Source organism: Nicotiana tabacum, chromosome 3 (assembly GCF_000715075.1).
Source record: "Nicotiana tabacum cultivar K326 chromosome 3, ASM71507v2, whole genome shotgun sequence".
Lineage (NCBI taxonomy): Eukaryota > Viridiplantae > Streptophyta > Magnoliopsida > Solanales > Solanaceae > Nicotiana > Nicotiana tabacum.
Genome location: NC_134082.1, coordinates 125,133,803 through 125,144,988, shown reverse-complemented (window position 1 = coordinate 125,144,988; position 11,186 = coordinate 125,133,803).

The following is an 11,186-nucleotide window of genomic DNA, read 5'->3' as shown; positions in this document are numbered from 1 at the left end:
GTTTATAAATAGCGTCAAATTAGTGATTTGTGGCAATATTGTTGTTTGTATGTAATTAGATTAAAGGAACCGGGGGTGCATCTCATGTGACCCGGCTCCAATTTGGAACATAGTTAAATAGAACTTGTCGTGAACCACTAGTGCGTTACGTACAACATGGCTTTCAACATATTTAATAACTTTGAATTAACTCTTTAAATAGATAAAAATAAAAATGTAGTAACTTTAAGTTTACCTTTTTTTTTAAAAAAAATATAACAAAAAATAAAAATAAAAAATATAATAATAATAAAAATGAGACGAGCCTCGCCAAATGAAAACGCACCGATTGCGGGGCCCTCCCAAAAAACATACGTATTAAATACTTAGATTCCGGGACGGGCCGTTTAGCAAATTTCACGGCCCTACCCAAAATAATAATGCGCTAGTTGCTTTAGGCGCGCCTGTAATAATATTATCTCCTTAAGCTCGGGTGCACATTTATGTGACCCAAATCCAAGTCTCAACGAAATCGAAATGTGTCTCTAATCACGGGTACATTGATTGTGACGTGGTATGAGATGCATTTCCATGACGTTGTAAATCCTTTTAATAATGAAGGAGACGAGCCTCGACAAACAAAAAATGCACAAGTCGCGGGGCCCTCTGAATGTATATATATTAAAACACTTAGAATTCGGGATAGGCCGTTTAGCGAATTTTACGGCCTTCCCCAAAATAACAATACGCTAGTTGCGTTAGGCACGTCTTTAATAATTTATCTTCCGTAATTCGGGTGCACATTTATGTGACCCAAAGCCAAATCTCAACCAAGTCGAGATATGTGAATAACCACGGGTGCATTGATGTAACGTGGTTCGAGATATATTTTCACGATGTTGCAATTCTCGTAAAAAATAATAATAAAAGCGGTCAAGAGTTTAAAACTTGCACATAGGTTTAACATGTATAAAATCAGATAATCAAGCCAAATATAACAGTTGAGCGACCGTGCTAGAACCACGGAACTCGGGAATGCCTAACACCTTCTCCCGGGTTAACAGAATTCCTTATCCGGATTTCTGGTACGCAGACTGTAATATGGAGTCATTATTTTCCTTGATTCGGGATTAAAATTGGTGACTTGGGACACCCTAAATCTCCCAAGTGGCGACTCTGAAATAAATAAACCAATCCCGTTTCGATTGTCCTTTAATTGGAAAAAACTCCCTTGCGCCCACGCGGGTGCGTAAAAGGAGGTGTGACAGTAAGAACTCAGCTTAACCATCAATACAAAGTTTAGAAATTACACTTATCATCAAGGACCAGGTAAATTAGGTTATAAATATCACTTATTCAGAATGTGTAAAGCACAATATCTCTTACCCTTTTTGGCATCATCAAAAAGTTGCATACAAAGTGTAAGTCCCAGATTTTAATAAGTACTCATGGCCACTGGGGCAACTACAGGTGCAATCATGGTTTAATCATCAATAATCAAGCAAACATATTTAAACCATCAAGGAAAGATTAACATTGAATAAGAGCAGAAATAGTAGATATCATTGATAGAGATATGCCGCTACCACAATCCACAACCAAAAAGCAAAAAACATTCAAAACATGAGCAAAAAAATAGAAAAATCCCTAATCTGCGTCACTGAAGGTACGAGACGGGTTTAGGAGACAAAATCTAGGATTCCTAAGGCTTGGGGGAGCTAAAGGGTTGGTTTTGGGCTTGGAGAAGATTCAGCATATTATGAAGAATTCCATCATTCTTCTTTTTTCTTTGGTAACCTCAACTCTGAGAGTATCCCTATCAGATTCCACCTCCTCCACACGAGCCTTAAGCCTAGCTATCTCAGCATCCTTAGCTTCACATTCCTGAACTAGAGCCCTAACTTTGCTATTGATAGGAGTCTTCTTGGATGAACCAGGTTCATTTGGGATGGCACTGACTAAGTAGTCACAAGCAATCAAAGTGTTAATGCCAAAATGATCCTTGCTAGAGGCCATTTTCCATTTCTTTAGAGGCACACTGCACCTATCCAGAATCATAGTCAGAATAAAGCCATAGGGGGTAGCATGAGCCTTGGAGCCATTTATGACCCTGTCCAGAAGCTTGATGATGAAGGCATGCCAATTAATCTGCCTCCCACTTTCCAGGCACTCCATAAGAACTAGGTCCATATAATTGGCAATATGCCTTCTCTCATGTCTGGGCACTAGGCACTTATTGACAAATTCAAACAAGACCTTGTGATGAGGCCTCATTTCAGCATCACAGAACCTCCTGGTAATGTCAAGAGAAGTAGGAATGGAGTCTAAACAAGGCCACCTTTTCCTTGTATAGTCATCAAACCCTTCAGAGGGTATATCAAGGATCTCTCCCAGTTTTTCTACATCAAAGGAGACTTGAACTCCTTTCACCAGGCTGCTAACCTTGCCATCCTTAACCTCTGCATTTTCCATAAACTCAATTATCTCATTTCTGGCTAGCCTACCATCCATCTGAAGGACCATGTCCTTCCACCCTTGAGCAACTAAGGCATCCACCAATCTCATTATTCCTAGCTTCACCAGTTCTTTCAGCAGTATACCCTTCAAAATCTTTCTTTTGCCAAACATGGCAAGCTTGTCTTGTTCACCATCAGAATCATCTTCTACTTATTCTCCACTCTATTCCTCATCTTCAGAAATTTTCACTTGTTTATCTTCACTGCAGACCTTGTCCTCTTGGCTAGTGAAGGTTCAACAACCTCAGACACAGAGGAAGATTTCTTGGAAGAAGTCTTGGGATTTTTGGTCTTGGGTGTCTGAACCTCCACTGGTTGAACTTCCTCTGGATGGACCTGTTCCATCTCCTCAACCTCCATAGCTACTAAGGACTCTATGACCTTCCCTTTTCCTTTAGCCAGCTTTTTCTTCTTATTCTCAGCTAGAGCTTTTTGGAGATCACTCTCACTCTGCTTCACCCTGCTTCTTGTAGCCCTACCTTTTGGCAATGAAAATTTAGTAGTTGTTGGGGATGAAGCCTTTATTTTCTTGGAGGGTTTAGGAATATTGGGGGCTTTTAGTGTGGGTGTTCTTCATTTCTTTGGATCATAGCTTGCCCTAACCTTTTTCAGCAGGTCTGCTAGGGTTTCTTCAGTAGATGAACCAGGTTCATCTCCCTGTGTGCTTAGATTAACCAGCCCCTTAGCAGCTTCACCAGAACCACTTCTCCCTGACTTCTTGCCACTCTCTTCTACCCTTTCTTGTTCAACCCCACAGTTAGCAGGCACAGGCAAATTAGAAGTGGGTGAATGATCAACTGCTCTTTTCCCATTTCCCCTATCTTCACCACATGCACCCTCTCTCTCTTTTTCTTTTTCAGAATTCTTTTTACCTCCACTCCTTCACAACTCAGGTAATTCTACATCCTTAATAGGTCCAACCAGAACAAACCTAGTTTCTAGATTTTTAGACACAGAAGAACTCACCTTAGAAGGGGATTCTTGAGTCTTTTCAGAGTCAGAAGACCCAGGTCCTCCCCCCTCACTAGCGGATTTGTATGACTCAAAATCACAGTTGGAGTCAGAGTCTTGAGCCTGGCTTGCCTTTAATTTCTCATTTAATTTCTTCCTGGAGCCCCAGACGCTACTGTTTTTCGAGCAAGCATTTTTACCATTCTCAGCTTGGGTTTGGAAGATATACTAAGTAGAGGAGGGGTAGATGAATTAGAGAGAGTGGGTGGTGGAGGAGTTCCGGGATTGTGTTGTAGGTTAGTCATGATCGTTGGTTTCTTGAGAGAATTTGTGAGTTAGAATTTTGGAGAAGAGGGCAAGTGAAAGTGAAGAGGAATTTTTGACGGTTTGAAACTATGGAGATGGCAGAAGGAATGATGTGTAATTAAATAGAAATACACATTTAATGTGTAACGGCAGCTTTAACAGTGGTCAATTAGAGGTCTAATCAACCTAAAATTGCAGGTTTGAATGATCGGTTTAACTTCCCTAGATTTTAGGCAATTTTTGTGGTTTAGAGTTCTAGGCTGACGGAACTGGTTCAAAGCTAACAGATAGAATTTTCTAAGGAATTGAACAATTGTTGGACTTCTGCTCATGATTTAAATATTGATATTTTTAATTGTGCAGAGTATAAAAAACATACCTTAGATTTCAGATGAACCCATACTGATGAACCGGGTTCTTCATTTAGAATTCTCTAGAACATGCCTCAATTTACCATAATAGAGAAAATTTTGTAAGAGATCGGTGAGTCATATTAACACATGTCACATGAGTATACTAATTACATTATGAAGTTGAGTAAAAATTAATCTAGATATTTACACAAGTTAAGATTTCCTAGCCAAATTTTTTTTTTCATTGTGCATTCTGAGTTGGACCTATTAGGTGATCTTAATCATCCCTAATTCCAATCTGTTCCTCTCAAAGTTTTCTCTACTCAGTGCTTTAGTGAAGATATCAGCAATTTGTTTATTAGTATCACAGAATTCTATGGAGATCAATCCTTTCTCATAGTTATCTCTTAAGAAGTGGTGTCTAACATCTATGTGATTAGTCCTCTTATGATGAACAGGGTTCTTTGTCATACTTATAGCACTAGTGTTATCACAAAATATAGGAATACAACCAACTTCAATGTCAAAATGTACCAGCTGCTATTTGATCCATAGCAATTGAGCATAACAAGAGGCAGCAACAACATATTCAGCCTTAGCAGTGGATAAGGCCACTGAATTTTGCTTTTTAGTGGCCCATGATACAAGACATGAACCAAGAAAATAAGCCACACCTGAGGTGCTTTTCCTATCCACAAAGAAACCTGCATAATCAGCATCAACATACCCTACTAGATTGAAATTACTACCTTTAGGGTACCAAAGACACAGATCAGTAATTCCTTTCAAGTATCTCAGTATCCTCTTGACAGCAGTCAAGTGAGATTCTTTTGGATTAGCCTAAAAGTGAGCACAAAGCCCTCCACTGAAAACTATGTCAGGTTTGCTGGCAGTAAGATAAAAAAGTGAACCAATCATACTCCTATACAACTTCTGATCAACAGATGAATTAGGTTCATCTATGTCTAATTTAGTGGCAATTGCAATGGGGGTATCTATTTCCTTTGATTCATCCATTTTAAACTTTTTGATCAGCTCATTTGCATATTTCTGCTGATGGATCATGGTTCCATTTGGGCTTTGGTTGATCTGTAATCCTAAGAAAAAGTTAAGCTCACCCATCATACTCATTTCAAATTCACTCTCCATTAATTTGGCAAAATCCTTACGTTGTTTGTCAGTGGTGGCCCCAAAAATTATGTTATCAATATATATTTGTACCACAAGAAGATCCTTACCTTTTTCCCTCAAGAATAGAGTACTGTCAATTTTACCTCTTTTGTAGCCATATTCAAGTAGGAATTTGGATAGTCGTTCATACCATGCTCTAGGAGCCTGCTTGAGTCCATAGAGAGCCTTGTCTAATTTGTACACATGCTCAGGACATTCCTTGCTCTCAAACCCTGGAGGTTGTTTCACAAACACTTCTTCTTTTAGGTAGCCATTCAAGAAGGCACTTTTGATATCCATCTGATAAAGAGTGAATTCCATGTGTGCTGCAAAGGCTATGAGGAGTCTTATTGCCTCTAGTCTTGAAATTAGAGCAAAAGTCTCATCATAATCTATACCCTCCTCTTGGCTGTAACCTTGGACCACAGTCTTGCCTTGTTTCTTATAACTGTTCCATCTTTATCAAGTTTGTTTCTGAAGACCCATTTTGTGCCAGTTACTGATCTATCCTTGGGTCTTGGAACTAGATGCCAAACTTGACTTCGCTCGAGCTAATTGAGTTCATCTTGCATTGCATTTACCCAATCTGCATCCTACAAAGCCTCAACAATATTTCTAGGTTCAATAAGAGATAGGAAAGCATCAAAAGCACACAGATTCTTTAATTGTGATTTAGTTTTGACTCTAGAGGTTGGATCAGTAATTATGTTCTCAATAGGATGAGAACTTTGATACTTGTGAGGTTTTACAACCAACTGATTTATGCTTGATGTTTCTCCCATGTTCTATTGCTGAGGAACAGGGTTATGAACAGGTTCCTTTAGAGGATTGGTTTCAGTTCCTCTTTGATCAGTTTCCCCTGTCAGGTTGCCCTGGATGGAAGAACCTATTCCATCACATGTTCCTTCTTTTGGTGCCACTTTAGCTTGAGTTGAGACTTCAATAAAATCTTTTACCAACCCAATAGCTTCATCTTCATGTTCCTGCCTCTTAGAAAGAATGTTAGTTTCATCAAACATTACATGCACACTTTCTTCTACACACAAAGTTCTTTTATTGAACACTTTATATGCTTTTCTACGTGAAGAATATCCCAAGAATACTCCCTCATCACTTCTGGGATCAAACTTACCTAGGGAGTCCTTTCCATTATTGTGCACAAAGCACTTGCATCCAAATGCCCTAAGATGGGATATATTTGGTTTTCTCCCTTTAAGTAACTCATAGGGAGTCTTCTCTACAAGAGGTCTAGTCATGCATCTATTGATGATATAACATGCAGTGTTTATAGCCTCTGCCCAGAAGCTGTGGGGCAGTTTACTAGAAAGAAGCATAGTCCTAGTCATATCTTCAAGAGTCCTGTTCTTTCTTTTAACTAATCCATTTTGTTGAGGAGTCCCAGGTGAAGAGAAGTTATGATCTATACCATGCTCATCACAAAATTCAGCAAACTTAGCATTTTCAAATTCAGTTCCATGATCAGACCTAATGGATGCAAGTTGATTACCTAGTTATTTCTGAGTCTTTCTAACAAAGGCAGTAAACATGTCAAATGCTTCATCTTTAGATGTTAAGAATAGTACCCAGGTAAACCTAGAATAATTATCAACAAGTACCATCACATATTTCTTACCACCTCTGCTCAATGTTCTCATTGGTCCACAGAGATCCATATGAATCAGTTCCAACGTCCTGGTTGTGCTAACCATTTTCTTACTTTTAAAGGATGATCTTATCTGCTTCCCCTTTGCACAGGCCTCAAAAACTTTGTCTTCCTTGAATTCAATGTTAGGTAACCCTATCACCAAGTCCTTGGAGACTAATTTTTTGAGTTGATTCAGACTTGCATGACTAAGTTTTTTGTGCCACAGGAGGGGATCATTGTCCAACACACTCAATCAAGTGAGTTCATTTTCTGAAAGAGTAGACAAATCTAAAATGTAAATATTGTTAACTCTTTTTCCCTACAAAACAATCTTGTCAGTGGTAAGGTTAATCACAAAGCATTTGGTAGAGGTAAATGCTACAAGGTTACCTCTGTCACACAGTTGTGATACACTGATTAGGCTATATTTCAAGCCATCTATCAAGTAGGCATTCTCAATGGAATATGAGTCTATCTTACCTACCTTTCCAACCCCAATAATCTCACCTTTCTTTCCATTTCCAAAGGAGACATTACCTCTTTTTAAGTCCTCAAGTGAAAGGAACTAGTTCTTGCTACCAGTCATATGTTTTGAGCAGCCACTATCCATGTACCATATTTGGCTATTTCCCTTCACTTGGACCTTTTGTTCATCATCTGACTCTCCGATGGCCATAAGTTCTTGTTCATCTCCAGCTTCATCTTCTGAATCCTCATCTGATGTTTCTCCCCAAGCTGCAATCATAGCCTTGGTTGATCCTTTGTTCCTTTTAGGTTGAACCTGTTCTTTCATTAATCCTTTTCTTTTTTCCATTCAATTTCCCACTGAGGGCAGTTCTTGATCATGTGATCAGTCTTACCACTTTTGTAGCAACCCTCATTGGTCTATTTCTCATGAGCCCTTGGTTTGTTGAAGGCTTTACCTCTTGAAGAACCCTTTCCTCTCATTAGGTACTTTTTGAAATCCCTTGTGATCATGGCCATTTCATTATCCTCCAGATCTGCACCTTCAGCTATTCTGAGAGCCAGACTCCTTTACTTTTTGGGTGCATCCATTTTCATGGTTTGCCTTCTCAGTTCATAAACAGTGAGGTTTTCAGTCAGTTCATCCATCTTGAGAGTAGCAATGTTCTTTGATTCCTAAATAATAGTAATTTTGCTTTCCCAAGTCACTGGTAAGAACCTTGTCAAGATTTTTTCAACCTTGTCTTCGTCAAGGATAACTCTCCCAAGAGGTTTAAGTTTATTTGTTAGTGTTGTGAACCTTGTGTACATCTCCTGGATAGTTTTTCCTTCCTTCATAGTAAAATTCTCATATTGAGAATGCAGCAATGTTCCTCTTGATCTCTTTACTTGAGGAGTTCCTTCATGAGCCACTTGTAAAGTGTCCCATATCTCCTTGGCAGTTGTACAACTTTGAATCCTACTGTACTCATCTGGACCCAGTTCACACACAAGCCATTTCTTGGCCTTGGCATTCTTCTCCCATTTGTTCAGGTCTTCAGCAGTGCAGTTAGCTCTTGTCTTTGGCACGTCCACTACTTCAGCATTCTTCTTTGTAGTCGCCAGGGGACCATCAATGACTATGTCTTAGAGTTCATAGTCTTCTCCTATGATATAATCTCTTATTCTGTTCTTCCATTAAGAATAGTACTGACCATTAAAGAGTGGAGGCCTAGTAGTGGATTGCCATTCCCAGTTTCCAGGTGGTGCACTCATCTTGATCTTTTCCTAAGGTGTTAACATCTTCAAGGATAACCTGCTCTGATACCAATTGATGTTTTAAGTGTCAATACCACACAAGAGGGGGGTGATTTGTGTAGTACCCAATTTTCGCTTAACTGAACTATAGAAGAACCTGGTTCTTCTAGGTATTCCAACTACTACTATTTGTGGAATAACAAATACAACAAATAAAGAACACAAAGATTTTTACGTGGAAAACACCTGGCTCAAAAGATGAAAAAACTACGACCTACTACTCAGTAGGATTTTCCCAAACTTCCACTAAAATCACTGAGCCAAAACATCATTTACAAAACTCTATGTAAACCTAAGGATTAACTCTAATCCATTTGTATCACATAGCCTCAACTGTAGCGACAACTTCAAATTAACTCTAACTTGAACACTCTAGGTACCTAATATAATTGCTTCTATGAAAGCTGAAAGGTATAATGTAAAATCACCTACTACAATTGAACTAGAATAAAAGATAGACACATGGAACTGGCTCTTCTATCTCGTTCAAGTAGCTTCAGGATCGCACACTCAAATCACACATAAATTGCTTGCAAAATCACCTTGCTCTTTTGCTCTCAATTTAAGTTTAACTTCTGCTTATGTGCATTACCTGTAAAAGAGAACTACACAGACATTTAACAGGTTAGTAATTAGATTTTTACTGGGATTTAATTGTTGCTCTTCTATCGTAGAAGAGTTCATGGTGATCTCAAACTCTAACACTATCTTCATCCTAAACTTGTTCTCTTCATGTAAGGAGTCTTTCTCTCCTTATCCAATATGCAACCTTTTCGATCAGATCTGGAGATATTTTTTCTTGATCAGTTAGATTTATCTCCTTCACGTGCCTCTCACATGTACAGATTGATCATGACTGTGCTTCACAAGATGGACATGGTCCATGTCTGAGTTCTTTTGTCAATCTTCAAAACTTCACCTGTTCTTGGGCCAACACTAGTGGCCGTCCATCCTACCCGGTAGTACGTGTCCTCACCATCTATGAGAGAAGGGAATAACAGAAGTTCAGTTACCAAAATCAACAGATTTGTACGACAAGAATTCAAAAATATGAGGTTTCCTAAGGGTTCGGCAGCCTCTCAAAGATAAGTACAAACGTATCCGTACCGATCCGCAAGACTTTACTAAACCTTCTCATGACTCGTGAGACCTATGTAACCTAGCTCTGATACCAACTTGACACGACCCAAATCCTACCTGTCATGATGGCGCCTATCGTGGTACTAGGCAAGGCGACATTTCAATAATACTCCCAACATTTAATAGAAAACGAGTCAAGTAATTTTAAATAACCAAAGTTTTCATAAAATAGGGTAAACACCTAAAACATAAATGCGGAAAACAACTCCCAAATCGAGGTATCACTGAGTTTATGAGCATTTATACATCACCAGTCTAGAAAAGAAATGTCTACAAAATTCTGGATCAAAATACAAATAAAGAAAAGACAAGGAAGGAGAAACAAGGACTCCGAATGCCAGGAAACTACCTTGTAATCTCCAAAGATCAACCGTGCACGATATCAACGCCCACCATGTTCGGAAACACTTGGATCTGCACACGAAGTGCAGTGTGTAGCTTGAGTACAACCAACTCAATAAGTAACAATGCTTAATAAAGAGTTGAAGATAGTGACGAGCTACATAATTATAGTTCATTTCCAATAGTTTCAACAAGGAAAAATAGACATGCTTTCAAATCTGGCAATTTAAGTCAAATCAGTTTATACAAGCCAAGTTCAAGTAAATATCGAATATAATATCTTCCAGAAGTTCAAATAGTGATATATGGAAGCTATCTGAAACAAAAATGAAAGCAAGTAGAACCTCTTAGGGTAACAGTCACTCAGACTTCCTCAATAGCTCATCACTCGGCACTCAGCCCTCAACACTCGCACTCAATATGTTCCTGTGCTTACTAGGGAAGTACAGACTCTGGAGGGGCTCCTACAGCCTAAGTGCTATATCCGCACGGACAACTCACATGTTGTAGCATCATATCAGGATCCACACAAAACAACTCATGTGCTATAGTATAAATATCTGGATCCGTACAGACAATTCACGTGCTATGGTATCAATATATTACAATCTAGCCCTCGGCCTCACTCATCATCAACCTCTCTAGTCTCACGGGCTCTTAGTAATCATAGAAATCAGCCCAAAACAGAAACGATACAACATATCAACAAGGAATAACGGAGACTGAGGTAAGATATACTGGTAAGACTATGACTGAGTACAAGTAGCAATTAGCAAGTAATTCAACAGGTATCACAGCCTCTGTAGGTCCCAATTGTACCAACACAAAGCCTAAACATGATTCTTGTCAAATTTCTATAACACATGGAGAGCATACAGCTAACAATAAGTTATTCAACTTTACAGTTCCACAGAATAGACCAAGTCACAATTCTCACGATTCACGCCCACACGCCCATCACCTAGCATGTGCGTCACCTCCAAAACAATCACATAACACATCATTCGGAGTTTCATACCCTTA